This window comes from Nannobrachium achirus, assembly GCF_963921795.1.
Source record: "Nannobrachium achirus genome assembly, chromosome: 12".
Taxonomy (NCBI): Eukaryota; Metazoa; Chordata; class Actinopteri; order Myctophiformes; family Myctophidae; genus Nannobrachium; species Nannobrachium achirus.
In genome coordinates, this window is record NC_137832.1 from 53,201,835 (window position 1) to 53,223,134 (window position 21,300).

The window sequence follows — 21,300 nt, forward strand, 5'->3', positions numbered from 1 at the left end:
CAGCCACAGAGGGTATACCTACATCCACCATCCCCTCCACACGACGACGGTAGGACGGCCTCCGGCGGCAGTGGGATGCCTGGGGATATCGCCCGGCAATTCGATAAGCTCACGGCACTTATTTTGGCAAAATCTGAGGCCCACGATGCAAAGCTGGAGGCTATTAGTGTGACGACAAAGGCTACTGATAGCAAGCTAGCAGACATTGCTAGCCGCATAACAGAGGTGGAGAGACGGGTGGTTACCTTGGAGGAAACAATTGACGACATACGTGCGACTGAACCAGGGGCTCCTTCGGCCGAAATAGAGGCTCTTCGACTGAAACTGGATGACGTAGAAAATAGAGAAAGGCGTTTAAACCTGAGATTTGTTGGATTTCCACCTCATTGCGAGCAGGGTGACGTCATCAAATTCCTGTGTGACACGCTACCGACGCTGTTGAACATAGAATTCCCTCATGGCCTAGAATTCCAGCGAGCACACAGGACGGGACCATTGCGCAACGGCGCGCCGCGGGACGACGGAGGAGAAGAACAGCCATCAGCTGGGAGGACCATCATCGCCAGGTTTCTACGGTTCCAAGACCGCAACCGGGTCGCCGACGCAGCACGCAAGATGGGCAACGTCACCTGGAATGACCAGCGCATAATGGTGTTTGCCGACTACTCCAAACTAGTCTTGCAGAAGCGTTTGAAGTTCAGAGATTGCAAGAAGGCTCTCCATGACCGAGGTGTACGCTTCTCCCTGGAATACCCTGCAGTCATGGTCATTCGAACGCCGCAGGGGAGACGTCGCTTTGAAGATTCTACAAGGGCCATGGAGTTTGTTCGATCCATGGGGTGAACGATGCTGTGAACCGAGCTGACGCTGCAGTAGCTCTTTGAGCTCAAGTACACTTTCTACTTTTACTCTCTACTCTCTCCTCCTATTCTAGTTTTGTTTTTATTATGATTGCCACTACTACACGCATATTGATGCCTTGATTGAGTTAATCTTTTCTCTTTTTTTTCTCTCTTCATTTCTTGTTTTTTCATATTTTATATATTTATATATATATATATTTTGTATATTATTTTTTTCCTTTGATGTCTTTATATTAGTGTATATTTTATTTATTTACACTTTTGCTTATTGTTTTATATTCATTCATATTTTTTTTATTATCGTATGAAAAGGTGACACGGTTACTGTTGAGTTTTCTTTTTTTTTTGTGGGGGGGAGGGGGGCGGGATACAGGCTAAGGGAATGCAAGAACTTGATTATGTACAGGCTTATTCCTCTCCTTTTGGGGAATGTACTAAACAGACCAGTATTGTGATAAACAAAAGACATGATTGAGCCTGTACTTTTACTTTTATGCTCATTGCTCAAAGTTGTTAGGATTAGTTTGCGATACAGTATGGGGCTCCCTGTAGCCGTCTATTCATAGCCTGCGCAGTTTGTTTGTTCAATGGTGTGAGGATGGGGGGGGGGGAGGGCGAAAATGGGCGTGTAAATACTGAGTGTTGCTAGGATACAACCTGTGTGCCGGCAGGCTCTCTCGGCCATCCTTGGATGGACGAGGGAGACGTCTGGTGGCGAAACTGTGTAATGTCATACAGCACAATGATAAATGACTAGGGCCTGGTGTAATGATGGAACGTGACTGTGTGTTGGGGTGGGTGTGTGTGTGTGTGTGGAGGTGTGCTGGAGGGAGTCTGTATTCATTTAATATCCATGTCTATCTCTGTGCTCTCGTGTGTGTGTGTGGTGTGTGTGTGTGTGTGTGTGTGTGTGTGTGTGTGTGTGTGTGTGTGTGTGTGTGTGTGTGTGTGTGTGTGGGATGAGTGTTTTGTTTGTCTCCCTCTCTGTTTGATTGCGTATGGTGGGACGGTGCATGGGGGCCTCATATTTATTTTTATTTATATTTATACAGACATTTATGTTTTGGTAATATCAAGAGCAGTTATAGTCCCTGGGCCGAGGTCCCCATATATATGTTTATAAACATTTTTTTATTTTTATTTTTTTATGCTAATTAGGGCTACTGCAGCAAATTCGCTGAGGGTTTGATTATTCTGCTGTGAATATTAACAGTGGTGGATGGATATTATTGATATTGGAACGTATATATATATAGTACTTACTTTATTTCAATTCGGATTATTATCTGTAAACTGGGGCTAAACTGGGGGCAGGCATGTTGATGTGTGCCCCTGTGTAGGCTCATGCTTGTGCGTGCACCCTTATCATTTTAATTTTAAAGTTCCTGGGCTATTTGAAGGACCCAAGGCTAATTTGATCCACCCACCACAGTGTAGCTTGTCCATCTGACAATGTCGGTGAAGGTACTTTTTATGTACATTTTGTTTCTTTACTATATTCATTCATAAAGGAGTGGTTGTATTTGATCCCACTCCGATTCTAAGGTAGTTAGTTAGCGGGGTTGGGGCGGGTGTGGGGGGGGTACGTTTCAGGCAGCCGTTAGAGAGTCATGGACCAAGCTAAGGGCAGGGAAGGGGTCTGGTTTTTCAGACACTCTAGGGGTTGGGTTTTTACTTTCTTTGGTGTTTTGTCTATGTGTTTTTTGTGTTTTTTGTTTATTGATTGTTACTACTTAAGCAAGCACAGGGGTGGGGGGCTGCAGTTGAACCTTAGTACTCGCTGGTTGACATTATGTTGGTCGGCACTTCAAGTGGGCTGAAGCTCATGAGCTGGAACGTTAAGGGTCTCAATGATGTAGTTAAAAGGAAGAAGGTTTTAACCTTTATTAAATCCAAAAAATGTGACATTGTTTTCATGCAGGAGACCCACCTGTTACCTATAGAAACTAAGAAGCTTCGTAGGGACTGGGTGGGGTTTGTCGGGGCAGCATGGGGAAATAGCCGGAGTAGAGGGGTGGTGACCTTGATCAGTAAACACTTACAGTTTAAATGTGTGAAGGAAAACAGGGATGAGGATGGGAGAATTATTTTAATGCAATGTCAGATTCAGGGTTCTGAAGTAATCCTGGCCAATGTGTATGCTCCAAATGTGGATGATCCCTCATTCTTCGGTGTCCTTGAGAGGATGCTGAGTGAAATGGGTGATTATCCAATTATTCTTGGTTCAGATTTGAATGAAGTATTGGATAATGTTCTTGACCGCAGCTCATCATTGGTCCGCGTGTCCAGGGCTCAGACTGCTTTGAATGATGTGAGGAGGGAATTAGGACTGACTGACATATGGCGTATAATGAATCCAACCACAAGGGACTACACTTTCTATAGCACTCCCCATGGTTCATTCAGTAGGATTGACTACTTTCTGATTTCACAGTCTTTAGTATCTTCAATTGTCTCAGCAGATATCGGTAGCATAATTATCTCGGACCATAGCCCAATTTATCTAAATATGTCATCATTTCAAAAACCGGAGAGATCAACTAGATGGAGATTTAATTCTAACCTGTTAATGGATGAAACTTTCAAAGAGTCACTCAGATCACAAATCAACCTGTACATTGAAACTAACCTACCCTCAGCCCCTTCAGCTGGAATCGCGTGGGAAGCACTAAAAGCTTTTCTGAGAGGACATATAATCCAACACGCATCATTTAAGAAAAAAGAAAACGCTGCGAGACTTCGTGAGTTGGAACATAAAATAGGAATAGCTGAAACACAGTTCAAGAATGATATGTCCTCGGAAAACTTAATGAACCTGACTAAACTTAAATATGATTTTAATGTAATCATAACCCAGAAGGTGGAATTCTCTCTCTTTCGTGCTAGACAAAAATATTTTGAAGAAGGGGATAAAGCGGGGAGAATGTTGGCTAGGTACATAAAACAAAGGGAGGCGATGAGTGCGATTCCTGCTATTAGAAATGGTGACGGACAACTTGTATCTGACCCCAGGAAAATAAACTTAGAGTTCAGAGACTTCTATAAAAACCTCTACACATCAGAGACGGGCATTGACGGGGGAGAAACGCTCTCTTTCTTATCCAACCTTGATTTACCAACTCTCTCAGAGGGACAGGTTACCCGCCTCGACGCACCTATTACGGTGGGGGAAATTATAGACGTTATAAAACTTTTACCAACAAGTAAAGCCCCTGGAATGGACGGCTTCACATCTGAGTTTTTTAAGGCCTATGCGGAAGAGTTGGCACCGCTACTTCTGAGTACTTATAATGAGGCACTAGAAGTGGGTTATCTACCTCCCTCCCTAACGGAAGCGGTCATTACATTAATCCCTAAGGAAGGCCGGGATCCTCTAGACTGCAAAAACTATAGACCAATCAGTCTGACTTCATGTGATAGTAAAATATTTTCAAAAATATTAGCCAACCGTCTGGACAGAGTCATTACATCACTGATACACCCGGATCAGGTGGGGTTTATACGTTCCCGGTCATCGACGGATAATATTAGACGATTTATAGACATTATGTGGGCTGTTCAAGATGACTCCGCCCCCTTGGCGGCCATTTCTTTAGACGCGGAAAAAGCTTTTGATAGGGTAGAGTGGCAGTACCTGTTCTCTACCCTGGAATGCTTTGGCTTCAGTGAAAAATTTATTAAGTGGGTAAAACTTATTTACACCCATCCCACAGCATCGGTCTTAACTAATGGCATTATATCCTCACCATTCCAGCTGGGTAGAGGTACTAGACAGGGGGATCCAGCATCACCCTTACTCTTCGCTATCGCCCTAGAGCCTCTAGCAGCCGCGATCCGCAAGGAACAGGGATTCCCTGGCATTACAAAAGCTAACTCGACTCATAAGCTGATGTTATATGCCGACGATATACTTCTATTTGTTTCGGAACCAGAGCGATCTCTCCCATCTCTACTTGATATTATAGGAAAGTTCTCATCCATGTCAGGCTACAAAGTTAACTGGTCGAAGTCAGAAGCCCTTCCTCTCACCCCTTATTGTCCTAAGACTTTATTTCAATCAGGCTCTTTCAAGTGGCCCCAGAAGGGTCTAAAGTACTTGGGAATAACTTTTCCACCCAAATTAGAGGACCTGGTCAAGATTAACATTGAACCTCTTCTGGACAAAATACGGACTGATGTTGAGCGGTGGTCTTCTTTGTTTCTGTCTATGTGGGGAAAGGCTAATGTAATAAAGATGAACTGTGCTCCAAGATTGAACTACCTATTGCAGGTACTACCTGTTAAAATCCCATTACATTATTTTAAACAATTTGACCAAATTTGCAATAAGTTCTTATGGAATGGTAAACGTCCTAGAATGAGATTGCAGAAATTGCAGAGACCGGTGGACAGGGGAGGGCTTGGTGTCCCCAACCTTCTCCTGTACCACTATGCATTCACCATGAGACATATGGTACAATGGTCCCTCCCACCAGAAAGGGCTCCACCGTGGTTCAGTCTTGAGGAAGCGCTTTGTTCACCTCTTAAACCCATTAATTCTCTGTCAACCAAACTGGATACAGTGAGTAGATCACATCCTGTTGTTTCACATATTGATTGGGTATGGAAGAAAGTAGCTAGAATGTTTAAGTTTGATCCCTATCTCCATTGGTCAGCCGGAATTTGGCTTAATCCCAAATTACGCATAGACAAGGAGCCCATTTATTGGGAATCTTGGCATCAAAAGGGTATTTTAACCCTGGGGGATTTATACCAGGACTCCATCTTAAAATCATTCGAGGACCTGAGAAGAGAATTTGATCTACCGCGTAATCATTTGTGGCGGTACTTCCAGTTGAGAGACCTTCTGAGGAAAACATTTGGATCGATATCTTCACCCCCCACCAAAATTGTCACTGTAGAAACGATACTAAAAATATTTGGGTTGGGTCACGAGGCCTCTATATATTATGTCATGTTACTGGAAGTCTCTGACTCAAATATGTTAGCGGCTAAGATACCATGGGAAAGGGATCTGGAAATGACCATTACTGATAGAGACTGGGTCAAAATTCTTGAGAACTGTAGAAAAATGTCAAGGGAACTGCGTACAAGACTGATCCAATTCAAAATCATTAATAGGATATACTGGACTCCATCTAGACTGCACAGGGTGGGTCTCACGGAGAATTCCGAGTGCTGGAGGTGTCAGGATAGGGATGGAACTCTAGTACATATGCTCTGGTCCTGCCCGCAGGCTCAGGCCTACTGGCAGGCTATACGTGAGAAAATTAGGGAAATAACAGGAGTTACGATCTCATTCACCTCTAGTTTGTTTATACTGGGAGACCCCAAGATTCTGAAAAACATTGCCCCCCCTTTAGCAGAATGGATACAAACTGTCTTAATGGCAGGAAGGAGGCTGCTGATCAAGGACTGGAAAGCTTCATCTCTTCCAGCATTGTCTCATTGGGTCAATGCAGTAGGCCAACTATCCTCATACGAGAGACTGTCGTATAGACTACATGACAGAATGGACTTTTACGAACTGAAATGGGGTCACTACCATCTTCATATTTCGGGACTCTGAAGCGTTCTACGCTTGTGGGCGAGACATACCTACTGGTATACAATTTCAATAACGTGTTGGTTTAGCTGTGGTACTCCAACTACCTCTGTGTGCTTGAAACGTGTATTATTGTTTTAATTTCTTGTTGTTGTCTGTTGTTATTTTTATTATCATTTTCATGTACAGTTTGTATTTGTATGTTTTGTGTAAAAAACCTGAAAAAGTGAATAAAAATACTAATCATAAAAAAAAGAAGATTACAAAACACACATTAAGCACTTTAGCCCTATTTTATGCCTAGGCTATTTAAAATAGCCGATCTACAAGCTCACAACGTGTCACATCACGATGCGTTGTGAGCTGGTAGATCTGCTATTTTAAAAATATTTTCTACTTTGTAAATACTTGTGTAGTGTACTTATACCAATACTTTTGTACTTTTACTCAAACACATTTTGAATTCCAGAACGTTACTTGTAACAGAGTATTTCTATATTGCAGTATTGGTACTTTTAATTAAGTACAACATTTGAGTACTTTTTCCACCACTGGCTATTATGAGAGGATATAGGGAACAATGCTGGGTACACAGTGAAACCTCAGGGTTCATCTGGTTCCATGTGTTACTAAATGGATAAATTCATACTGAGGATCGTCTGAGGTGCTGACTATGGTATTGGTGTTGTTCAAATAAGCCTTGGAGCTCATGAAGCCATGATGCGAAGACGCTTTATTTTATCTTAATAAGCAAACCAAAGTTTCAACTGACAGTCTTCTTCAAGGTGTAATGATTAATAAGATTAACAAGCATAAATCAAGTAAAACCAAAACATCCACATTACATAGAAAATACACATAAATACACATATAGTAATATCATACAGACATCATCTTAATACCTGGGAAAAGAACAGCAGGGTCTCAAATCTAGAATGATCTATGTGAATAACTATTCGTTAAAGATATACAACACAATTACTAATATGTCAAATGGATTTATCAAAACATAAATAAGTAAATACAAGGGAAAACATTAAATATGGGGTGCCATAGTTTTGTGCTTTTTCTGTTTTGTATGTGTCCATGGAATTAACATTACTCTAGTCTAGAGCCCTGGGTGTGGTTATAATTTGCAAATATGTCCAGTCGAAATACACGGCGTGACACATTAAAATCATCCCCTACCCCTTTTATCATACAACAACAGCTGTGGGGGTGGCTAACTCAAAGGTGAAAACCAGGTATACTTTATTTTTATTTCTATAATTTTTATCCCACAATTTTGTAACCCATTTTTCACCCAGTGCCAATTGCCTATGTAATCCTGGGCTCTGCTCTCCCTCTGCCGTGCCTGGGGAGACAACGGACTGACCTCATGCTTCCTTCTATGCATGAGGAGTCCAACTTCTTTTCACCTGACAGTGGAGATTTTCCCTGGTTTTGGACGTAGCGCGTGGAAGGAACACGTTATTCCAACCAGTTCCTTTCCCCTCCATCAGGCGCCCCGGCTGGCCAGGGGAGGCATTATTGAGACCAGGATTACTGCATGTTTTTGTGAGGGTATCAACCCTAGGAGACACGGGGAGAACATGCAAACTCCACACAGAAAGGCCCTATCGCCAACCCCACCTAGGGTGTGGGCGCTGATGACGCGGAGGGAGGAACACGCCGCCAGTGCCCACAGTGTCCCCCGGCGGGAATCGAACCCAGGACCTTCTAGCTGTGAGGCGAAGCGCTAACCACTGCGCCACCGTGCCCCCAGGTATACTTTATGAACTGGTGGGTGTGTGACCAAATAAAAACATAATTTTAAAACTTTGTTTACACTTCTTTGGAAAAAAAATTAAAAGAAAAAATGAAAAGAAAAACATCCTCTTAGTATAATAATAACTGATGGTCATGTTTTATGGGGGGAGGAACATTAAAAGAGGGCCAAGCTTCTATGGTTGAGGTTCTGCCACATTGTTGGTCATCTTCACCACAGCAGTCATGTGGACTGATGTTGAGGTCACTTGGAAGCTGCTGTTGTGTCCACCACAGGTTTACTGAAACAAAATAAGACACATTGGTCTCGGAATATCGTTTTGTCTCAGCAGTCTGGAGTTTAGTATTGAATTCCACATTGATTCCATTCTTTTAGAGCAGTTCAGTCAGGTTATATGAATGTTAATCTTACCCGTTTTTGGCTTTTCTTGTGAATAATAAACTTCCCGATCCTTGACTCTGGATCCACACATACCTTCTGAGGCTTCTGGCCATTTCGTTTTATTTCCACACTGGAGATAAAGATAAAACAATATTAGTAGGAGGTCAGGACAACGGTGTGTAAAGTGAATGACACATTTGTATGGGTCTCTTAATTTTTTGGTTTCCTATATTTTGTCTTTAATTATTATTTCAAAACATTTTCAAGAAACATTCCCAAAAAAGCTCAAGTTTTTCATTAATTAAAAACAAATGCAATTATTTATTTATTTCAGTGATTTCATGAATAAATCAAAGAAAAATCGAAGAAATTCCATAAATTAGAAAACAGATGTTAAAGTAGTAGTATAAATAGCAGATCTACAAGCTCACAACGCAGCGCTAAGTGACACGTTGTGGACTTGTATCTGCTATTTTCACTAGTTTGAGTCCCGGGCGAACTTAACATTTATCTTTTGGGTCTTGAGCTAAAAAGGTTTGGGAACCACTTACTTAAAACATTCTACTTACATTATCTCCATCTGAGGACAGAAGGAGCTTGCTTTAAATATCTCGATGGTCTCGATGAGTTTTGGGTTCAACTTGTTGGCTTTTGCACCTAAACATATGCATGACGTTCTATCATTTTGACCTGCAGCAATGAAGGGACACAACACTGTTAGTCAGACATGGTATTACATAATATTAAAAGAAAACACTGTCAGCTAACTTCATTAGCAGACAAATTATTCTCCCTAGATCCCCAGAGCAGCAGAATAAACACAATTTTGACTACACAAATTGCAAAAAATACATTGTATTTTGCCAATTGCCATAACCATAACTGTGGCTGGTATCATCCAAAGTGACTTGCACCAATGCATATTTCTGCAAAAGACACATTACCTTCTGCATGAAGAGCAAGCAGGCAGATGAGGATGGCGATGACGGCTGATTTCATGATGCTGGACATGCTGGAGAGAGGTTTCTTTCCGTGTTCCGCTTGTTTCCAGTGTTGGAGTGAATGGAGGAGAGAGCTCATATTTATATGTTGAAACAACCCCCCCATTCACGTGATCCAGTCAGTGAAAGTGAAACTACACGCATGAAGGAAAGAAAATATATGTTTCCCATTTTCTTGTTTCTGATTCGTATGAGGAACTTTCATTCCTAGGAACTCTTACCGGGGGTTTCCCCCGGGATTAAACAAGAGCACAGGCCATTTCTTGGAAACCGTCAAATAGCACTGAAGCTCAGGCACGTGCACACATAGACATCAAAGGGGGCTTGAGCCCCTGCCCTTTTATCCTTCTGTAAAAAGTGCCCTCTCCAGACCATGAATGCAGTTTTTACTATGGTGAAAGAACAGTTTGTGCACATTATTAGCAATGATACCATTTCGATAACCTGGGGAGCCAGACATAGCACGGAAGCCCCTTTTCCACTACGAGGTGGAACCAGAACTCTCCAGAATCCTTTTTTTTTTGTTCTGGTTTTGTATCCATAGCGCATGGCAATGTATCAGACAAAGTTCTGGGAACCTTTTTTAGGTCCTGCTCTTGATGTAGTGCTAAACTTGAGTTCTGGGAACCTATGGGCGAGGCCTGCAGGGCTGCTGCTCCTATTTGGGACCTCCCCGGTTGGGTCTGGTTATATGGAAACATAAGCAGAACTTGGTCCCGGAACTTCACGGATTCTTGAAAGTTCTTGGTTCTGGAAAGTTCTGGTTCAGCCCTGTAGTGGAGAAGGGCCTTAAGTGTCCACATTTGTGTTCCAAAAGCACTTTTCTGTTGATGTACAGTGGCCTTGCAATCAATAGACTGAGTAGCTGATCATTTTGGTGCAGAAGGCTCTTGCCTTCTGCACCAAAATGATCAGCTACTCAGTGCTTGCTACAGTATGAGTGCTTGTCAGACACCTGGCATATTTGTGCAATTTGTGAAGAGTCAAATTTTATCTTCTGCTTTGTCCCAGTGTCACATTAAATATAGCAATTCATTAAATTTGAAATATTGTTAAATATATTTATTTTTATTCTGCTCCTTGGAAGCCATCAATACCTTACAAACAAGACTATCACTTTCTTAGCACATGCATATGCACACACACACACACACACACACACACACACACACACACACACACACACACACACACACACACACACACACACACACACACACACACACACACACACACACACACACACACACACACACACACACACACACACACACACACACACGTGTGTCATCTGTTTCCTCAGCAATTCTCTGGTAAAACGTGTTCTATTATTGTTCTTCATTACAGATAACGGGATATGTTCTGCTCACTTCTCTTTTCTTCTGATATGTCCTGTACGAGTCGCATCCTTTCACTTGTGAAAGGATGGAAGTGAAAGGAAGTTGTAAAAGTGCTGACGGCCAGTCCATAATTTTCCATAAAGCAAAATGAAACTTTGGTAGAGGTTTTGTTTATGTGGTAAACTTGCCATGATGTAATATTTGTGAGATAGCTTCAACCGTTGCTCCAATTGATTAGTATTCAGAATCCGGAATATTCTCCTGTGTGTTGACTTACACTGCACAGTGAAATGGGTGGCAGCCATGCATTAAGACCTGAAAAATACCTAAAAATGTTTTGATTGATTGAAGGCTTTATTAGAAGTTTGCATAGGAAAATGTACAGATTCATGACGGTACAGTTCACTGGTACAAGGTCTACTAAAAGGAGATCCATGAAAAGACTAAGCTTATTTCAACAGGAAACCATTAAAGTATCTCATATAACATTGAATGACAGACAAATAGAACACAGTACTATGCAGTAGATATGTAAAGAAAAAAAGAAAACAGTAGGTCTATACAATCAGTAAGTACAGTATATACAATATATACAAGGAAGGGGCAGGTAACAGTAAGTCTAAACAATCAGTATGTACAGTATATACAAGGAAGGGGCAGGGAGGGTAGGGTTGGGCTAGGTTTTTACCAGTTGTGAACGGCTGCTGCCTGTAAGTGGTTTTTTAGGGCAATTTTAAAGGATGCTAGTGATCCACACTCCTTTATGGCCTTCGGTAAGGCATTCCACATTTTTGTGGTGTAGCAGAAGAACGAGTTCGACCCTTTCTTTGAGTTGACTCTGGGTTGAACGTGATCTGTGGCACTGCCTCTGGTGTTGTAATTATGGACATCCTTAACGTTTTTAAAGTATTTTGACAGGTACTTGGGTATCATAGTGGTGTAGTGTATCTTGTACACCAGGCCCATTGCAAGTTGCTGTACTCTGTCATCTACTCTGAGCCACCCCACTCTTAACTGGTGAGTAGCGGTGAGGTGAGTCTGATTGGGAAGGTTAAGCAGGACCCTAATTAGTTTATTTTGGGCTGTTTGGAGTTTAGTTTTTAGGGCTTGTGGGGCGTCACGATACCATACGTGGACTCCATAGTCAAAGAGGGGCTGGATTATTGCACCAGCTATGGTCTTCAGTGTGTTGAAGTTGACCATTGGGGCGATCCTCTGTAGGAAACGAGTTCGTTGGTTGATTTTTTGTATTACTTTTGAAGTCATCTTTTCGCTGGAAAGATTAGCTTCAAGGATACATCCTAAGTAGGAGATTTCGTTTTTTCGTGTTATGACCTTGTCACCCACTTTGATTGTGAAGTTCTCTACCTTTTTGAGGTTATGATTTGATCCAAAGAGGATGGACTCGGTTTTGCCCAGGTGAATTGATAATTTGTTGTCGTTAAGCCATGTGCAGATCTTACTCAGTTCAGAGTTAAGTGTCTTTTCAACCTGCAAGTGGTCCTTGCCCGAGACTAGGAGAGCCGAGTCATCCGCGAACAGGAACAGGTTGCAGTCGCAAGCAGATGCCATGTCGTTCACGTATATTAGGAACAACAGAGGTCCCAGTATGCTACCTTGGGGAACTCCACAGCTTACTGGGAGGGGGGGGGACAGGGTACCGTTAATCTCCACCACCTGTTCCCTCCCCACCAGGTAAGATTGCATCCAGCTCACTGCTGCGCTGTCAAGACCGATGGCTTTTAGTTTCTCAATCAGAATAGCATGATCCACGGTGTCAAATGCCTTCTGGAGGTCCATCATGACCATGCCACTATACTTGCCCTGATCCGCTTCACGTTTGATTTGGTCAGTCAAATAGAGAAGGCATGTGTCAGTGGAATGGGATTTTCTGAATCCAGATTGGAACTCGTAAATCAGATTATTCTCATCGAGATATCTTGCAATCTGTTCGTAGACTATTTTCTCCATGACTTTGGATATGGAGCTAAGAATGGAAACGGGGCGGTAGTTTCCAGGGTCTAGTTTGCTACCTTTTTTATGCAGGGGGGTTACTTTTGCTAGTTTGAAGTCCTGGGGGACATGACCCTGTTCGATGGAAAGGTTAATTATGTGGGTAATGATTGGAGCAATGGTGGCGGCTGAATCTCTGAGAAATCTAGCTGGGATTTTATCAAGGCCAGTGGCCTTGTGTTGAGGTAGGGCGCTCAATTTTTTAAACACTTCATCAGTTGTCACTGTGGAAAGTTTAAAGCTGTCTTTACTGACGCCCAGTTTTTTGTAGAATGTATTAACAAATTCTTCACCATACCGCCCAGATGGGGCGACCAGTCTTTTGACCAGTGAACGGGCTGTGGTGGTAAAGGTTTTGTTAAAATGGGTAGCCACTTCACCTTTGTCAGAAATGAGAGCGGCGTCCGTTTTGATGTTTATGTTGTGGCATATGGTTTTTGATTTTAAGCCTAATTGGTTGTTAAGCAACTTCCATAGGTCTCGTGGGTTGTTTTTGTATTCATCGATTTTGTCGTCGATGTAGTTTTTTTTGGCGGATCTAACTAGGGCGGTTGTCTGGTTTCTAAGTCTCTTGCATTGAGCAGTAAGATGCTCAATGTGTTTTTTGAGGTCATGGTTGTCATGTATTCTAAATCCTAAAGGTTTTCTGAAAAATGTATGTTTCTTTATCTTGGTGTTCAAAGTTTTTAATGTCAAGGACCCCTAGAATTATACGTATTTGACCGCGCGGACCCCCATCTCAAGCTATTTTGTTCCAGGGACCCCCAAAAAGCAAATTTGAGTTAAAAAAGTTGGCTTTAAAATAATATATGTTCAAAGAATTTGCACAAATATTCAAAAATAGCAGATCTACAAGCTCATAGCACGGCACTCAGTGCCATGCTTGTTGTGTGTCTGCTATTTTTGAATCGCCAAAGTATTAAAAATAATGGTTAAAGTGTAGGTGACACAGATGTGTTCCCAGTCTTAACGCACACAAAGCAGGTTCTTCTGGCAATATATAAAATCGCAAAACTCAGTTCTGAATTTGAAGGTAAACATTCTGTTGATTTTCCAGAGTATAGGCTACTTGGGATGAATGAATAAGTAGGCTACAATAAAATTATAACAAACACAATTAAACTGAAGAAAGTGACAGAGTAAATTAAAAGGGAGCCATATTCAACAACAATAAAACGGTGAAAATGAGCAGCATTAAATTAATTTCTGTTTTCTTCTCCGTAGTTCAATCTCTCGCTGCATTGTTTTTCAAAATGTCGCCTGTAATAAAAATCATGTAAACCTCATAGGAGATGTCTGTCATATCAACAATTACTTTTACACAACAGCAGGATACGCTGTTGATTTTTTGAAAGTTTTGACAGACCAGCGTGTGAGTGAAACCTGGCCTGTCACAATTATTACTTAATCCGGGGTCTTGAACGTTTTCAGGCCAAGGACCCCTTAGTTGAGAGAGAGATGAAGCAGGGACCCCCACAACCTTTTCATAGATTTCCATATAGTTTCATCATTTGACAGCACAATCATCAGTGTATTTACTGATTTTCCCCCTTGGGATAATAAAGGCATCTATCGTATTTTGGATTCATGTCAATTTATGTTTTCAGATATTTAACCACTTGAGCCGTCATTACCTAATAAACTTGACCTTTTACTCTGTACTTAGTCTGCTCTTTTTCCCATCTACACCAAACCTCTTTGCTGAAAATAGCTGATCTACAAGCTTGTAGATCTGCTATTTTTGGTTACAGTTCTCAGAATATAGACACTAGGGTTCAAGTTGAGGACCCCCTGTAGTAACTCTGAGGACCTCCTAGGGGTCCTGGACGACCCCTGACTTAATCGCCTGATCGCAAAAAACAGCGCTATTCTCAAAATATTTTTTTTTTGCATAATCAATGGAAGCATTTCCATTCGTCTTTATAAAATAGCTGGATGAAATGAACAGAAATGTCATGTTTCCAATTTCCATAATTATTTCAATGTCGTCCATCATGCACCCCTTTTGACCACTTTAAACCTGGCATCCCAGTTAAAACAGCAGATTTACAATCTCGCAACATGGAAAAGTGGACAGGCAATGACGGAGGAAGAGGAAAGGGAGTTAGGAAAGTCATGAAGCAACAGCATTATTGAGCTGCTAGGGAGCCACTCAGAGAGGCAGCAGCCAGGCTTTTCTGTGGCAAAATCTCAATCTCGAAGGGACCTCGAAACCATTGTTTCGAGGTCCCAGTAGTCCGGTTAGGGTTAGGTTTCGAGTTAATGTTAAGGTTTAGGCATTAAGGTTAGCATTCACCAGGTTAAAGTTTACCCGCGTCGGCAGGTTAGCGTTCGCCCGCACCGGTACGACTCGGCAGGTTAGCCTCGGACCACTGGGACCTCGAAACAACGGGACATCGAAATTTCGATACGCTCTCCTCTCCTCTCCCCTCCCCTCCCCTCCCCTCCCCTCCCCTCCCCTCTCCTCTCCTCAGCTTAGGGAGTGATGAGCTGCTTATGGTTTCGAGATGCAACTGAATCAGACGTCGAGCATTTCCTTAATTAACTGCTCGTAAACACACACACACACACACACACACACACACACACACACACACACACACACACACACACACACACACACACACACACACACACACACACACACACACACACACACACACACACACACACACACACACACACACACACACACACACACACACAGACATCTTGCTGAACACACATGTACACACACACGCAAGCTCACATTACAAAATGCATGCTTGCACGTACTACACACAGAGCAATACACACAAGTGGCGCACACACACACCCACACACAGTGCACAATTAATCTTCTATTACCGTGGCACAGAGTGCCAAGTTCAGCTGGGTGAGCTCAGCACAACTGGCTCTGGTCTTGACAGCTAATTCACTACAGTGGCAATGAAACCAGCTAACAGACTCCAGCCTCTCAGTCTGAGATGGATGGCTAGACAGGAGGGCTGGAAGGCAGGTACAATGGACACATGATGGATGGTTGGACGGATGGAGGGACGGATGGACGGGCGGACGGACGGACGGGTGGGCGGGCGGACAGGTTAGTGCAGGGGTCTTCAACGTTTTCAGGCCAAGGACCCCTTAGTTGAGACTGAGAGAGATGAAGCAGGGACCCCCACAACTTTTTCAGAGATTCCATAGTTTAATTGTTTGACAGCACAACAGTGTATTTTGGATTCGTGTCAATTTGTGTTTTCAGATATTTAACCACTTGAACTGTCAATACTTAATAAACTTGACCTTTCACTCTGTACTTAGTGTGCTCTTTTTCCCCTCTACACCAAAGCTCTTTGCCGAAAATAGCCGATCTACAAGCTTACAACGCCTCGCAGCGCAAGGCGTTGTGAGCTTGTAGATTGGCTATTTTTGGCTAAGTTTCTCAGAATATGGATGCTAGAAAAAAGTTTCTATCACACAAAGATTTGGAGGACCCCCTGTAGTAACTCTTGAGGACCCTCTAGGGGTCCCAGACCCCCTGTTAAAGACCCCTGGGTTACTGAATGGAAGGGTGGGTGGGTGCATGCATGGATGGACACAAAGGCATTGGTAGCAACGACCGACAAGGGTGTAAACCCACATAACTATGCAGGCTATTATGTTCAGTGAGCAACACCACCTTACAAAGAAGTATATAGTTAGGTCTGAGTGTCTGTTCCCCCTGAACTTGGGGAGGTTTTGTCCTTTCCTTCTTTCCTCTTCCTTGCTAAAGCGTGCACAGGCGGATGCACGATCAAAAACCAAAATGTAATCCGTTCCCAAGGGTCAGGAAAATGTTTTGTCTGTGTTTCAGTCTGTAACACCTCTCCTCTCCTCCTCTCTTTTCCACCCTCTCCTCTTCTCCTCGTTTTCAAGTCTGTCGACTCAGTGAAAGTTTATGCAGGCTTGCCGAGTGCAGTTAAGACGGAAATTAATTTTCATCTTCGCGAGCGGCATTGTTTTCAGCAGAATGCAAACCCGGCGAGAGAGAGAGGGAGCGAGAGAGGGAGAGAGAGAAAATTGTAGCATTGATTGGGGGGACAATTGGGGGCACTTGTTCATTCATTTATGCTTGTTTCTAGCTGATACTGAAAGGAACAGGATGGTCTGTGCTCCCTGCAGATTTCTAAAGGCAGGCGTGAGACTAATGACCAGTTCTTTTCTCAATTTCTTGCACCATTTCAGTTTGCTGTAAATTATAATCACCTTTAACCCTGCTGTAAAATATATAAGACCGTAATTACTTATAATAATATATACAAATATTTAATAATAATAATATAGGCCCCACGCCATGAGGTGTTTTTTGTCACAGTACATTTGCACATACGTGACATTTGTTCTCTGCCTTTTACCCATCCTATAACAACTAGGAGCAGTTAGGGTCTTGCTCAGGGACACACATCGACACATTGCTGGCCTGGCTGGGATTCGTACCTGGGACAACCAGGAGCTCTGGCTCCCCAGGCAGACTCACTAACCGCTGCCCTGATACGTCTTATGGACACATACACAAACACACGCGCGCGGAGACGGACAGGGGCGAAAACATGGTCTCGGCCACGCCTTCGTCCCGGTGGAGCCAATGAACAGAGAAGAAAACAGACAGGTACACAAAGAAACTTCTGAAATGTCTTCACGTGTGTTTTTGCCGAGAGAGACAGAGAGAGAAAGAGAGATGGAGAAAGAGAAGGGTGGGGGAGAGCAGGGATGGGACGATAATTGTTATCGTTTATCGTGATACAAAACACTCACAATAATCATATTGTGGAGATTTAATTTATCGTGAAATGATCCTCTGTCATGCACTGGGATCAAGCTGATTATCCGGTAGCATTTAAACCCTCTATGGTAAAACGGACCTGGAAATAGCTACTTTTAAATAACGTCTTTTTCTCCACTCTCTACCAAATCTCTTACCAAATAGCCGATCTGCTAGTTTTGGCAAATGTTCCGCCCCAGGATAATGGACGTTGGGGATGTTTTGATTATCGCGATATATCGTAAATCACAATTTCTTTGGACCAGAGGGAAGGAAATAAAGCGTGTGGAGGAGGGACAAGGGCTTTCTCCCTGTCTGCTCATCTCATCCCTCTCTCTAGGGCTTGACAGACATAAATCACAGTTTGTGGTGAAGCCTCTGTGCGTGCGCGCGCATGCGTGCGCAAGTGTGTTTGACAGAATGCGTGTGTGTTCTAGGGGTGTCCATCTTGGTTATGGGACTTCAATAGCGTTTCAATCTGTTCGGTCTCACTGACAGGAGTGTTTACACCACACACACACACACACACACACACACACACACACACACACACACACACACACACACACACACACACACACACACACACACACACACACACACACACACACACACACACACACACACACACACACACACACACACACACACACACACACACACACACACACACACACGACCATCTGTCCTGTCCTGTCTAAGAGTTGTGAATGTTAGCATTTCACCACAGTGCTTGACAGATTTCTTTTATAAAGTGCAAAGTGATGTGGCAGGCTGTTTTACAATGGGCTCAGCCAGATAGACGGAGGGTGAGACGGACAGACAAACAGAATGAATTACAGTTACATTTTAAATAAAATATAAGATCGATATCTATGGCATCTTTATTGACAATAAAGATATTGTAACAATGCATTATTGTTACATCTTATATGCAAGTACATTAGAGTCATGACTTCTTGGTTCCCCTGCATTGTACTGTACTGTTGGCTGGTATGGAGTTGAATAGTTCCTTGATACTGTACATACAGGCAGACAGACAGACAGACAGACAGACAGACAGTGATGGATCTATTTCCGTCCCTTGTGAACAATAATTCACAAGATGGAGAACAAATTAAAAGATCATTATGTGCACTTTAGAGAGCGAGGGAGAGAGAGAGAGAGAGGGAGAGAGAGAGAGAGAGAGAAAACCAACATCCGTTCTCTTTACATCATTTATTTTTTAGTCTCAGACACACTTTCACACCCAAACAATCTGAAGGCCTAACATAATTTCATACTTTTTACAGTAGGCTAATAAAATGCCTGTAATTTGTCACACAGTGAGTGACTGCCACTGTGCAAGGCCTGCGATGTATATTGTCACCCGTCACTATTACCCCAGTGTGTGTGTGTGTGTGTGTGTGTGTGTGTGTGTGTGTGTGTGTGTGTAGAGTGGAAAGAGAGTGTTAAATCATGCTGTTAACATCAGCATCGATTTGGACATGCATGTACTCCTACATGTTGACATAATGACATATGGGGGCATGCCTTTCAGCTCCAGCACGCGTGTGCGCAAACACACACACACACACACACACACACACACACACACACACACACACACACACACACACACACACACACACACACACACACACACACACACACACACACACACACACACACACACACACACACACACACACACACACACTTTCTCATTCGCTCCCTCACGCACGCACACGCATCCAATCCCCCGTGTGATTTCGACGATTGCTCGGAGACTTTCAAATTACACGGCGGCACCAGTCAACAAGCCTCATGCATTTTGATTACATCTGACTTTTCATGTGTTTTCCATCCTCTCCGTCTCTCCCCCGAACCATGTGTATTTTTCGCGTCGTTGTTGTTGACAAGTGGGGATCGTTTTCCTGATCGCTGTCATCGAGGCGCTCTCTCGCATAGCCACGGTCAGAGATCTCCGCCTATACCGATGTGTCTGTGCAAATAAAAATCCTATAACAGTGTCCTACTGGTAACGTGCTTTCAAAGTTTGACGCCGACTGGTCCGGTGGTTTGCGAGATTAGCTCCGGACAGACTGACAGACAGACACTGTCATAGGTGGCTAGCTTCTTGCAGAGAGCGAAGGAGTTCCTTGGGCGTGTATCGATATTTCAAGGTCCCAGTAGTGCGAGGCTAACCTGCCGACGCTGATGAACACTAACCTGCGTCGGCAGGTTAGTCGGTATAGGTGAATGCTAACCCAAAGCCTAAACCCTAACCCTTAACGGACTACTGGAACCTCGAAACAACAGGCCATCGCAATATCGAGATTTTGCCAGTTCCTTTCCTTATGTAAAGGGACTTTGGGTACTTAGAAAAGTACTATATCAATTTGAGCTATTATCATTGTTACTATTATTATTATAAAATAATTGCAAAACATAGCTACAAGCTCACAACATGTTACCATGCAACGTGTGAGCTTGTAAATCTGCAATTTTTGAATAAAACTAAGCCAGGGGGTTCATAGAGGTTAAAACAAATGTTGTTCGACAACTGTCACATAGCCAGAGCAGCCTCTCTTATCTACTTTGGTACATCTTTTCCATCCGTGCATCATGTAAATTAGTTAGTAGCTAGATTGTCTAATTGCCTAGCATGTGGGACTTGTGGGAAGTGACAAGGTCGAACCCGGAACTTCTTAATGAGCTCTTTGATATGTTCACAGAATGACAGCTTTTTTTAAATACCTAAATGCATATTTCTGAGCAAAAATAAATACATCTCGTCGTGATACATGACAGCAAAAACCAGGGAATTGTCAGGGAGCAAATAGTGCTTTTGCATGCCAACTAAACTCAAGAGAGCAGGGAGACCCAACGCAACCATGCAACCACCACCACCTTTGTGCTAGTGGTAACAGTGTATTGTATTAACACACTACCAAACAGATTAGTCAAAATGTTAGTTTTATTCACACAGAAAAGTTAAGTACTGCTGCTTTGTGTGAAAACAAGCAGTCAAAACGTGTGTTCCTTAATGAGCTCTTTGATGTGTTCACACAAAATTACAGCTTTTTTTAAGAGTTAAATGCATCTTTCTGAACAAAAATAAATACATATTTTCAGGATACATGACGGTAACAACAAAGGAACATCGTCAAGGAGTAAATAGGGATATAGCGTGCAGCTTTCATTGAAAATACATTTTACATTATTGTATACACACATTTGTCAATTTGTCACTTTTATTTAGTTTATTGTGAATTATGTCGTGTTTCTACAATTACGGCTGAGCCGTTCATGCACCATATAGGCCTATTATAAAATGAGCATCATACAGTGGTGTAAAGTACCGTACATTTACTTAAGAACTGTACTTAAGCACAATTTTGAGATAACCGGAAAAGGCAGCTCTACAAACTCAGTTACAGAACAAATGGAAGGACTAAAGAAGGATGATTGACTTGAGAGACTCAAGAATAAATATTCTTCACCCCGGTTACACAGCAGCAAGTGACTACTTGCTCACTCTTGGCTAATTGTTTATCGCAAATGACTTCACCTCCCAGTTTCTGTCAGATTTGTTCATGGAAACGTCTCGTACAGAAACTGAACGCT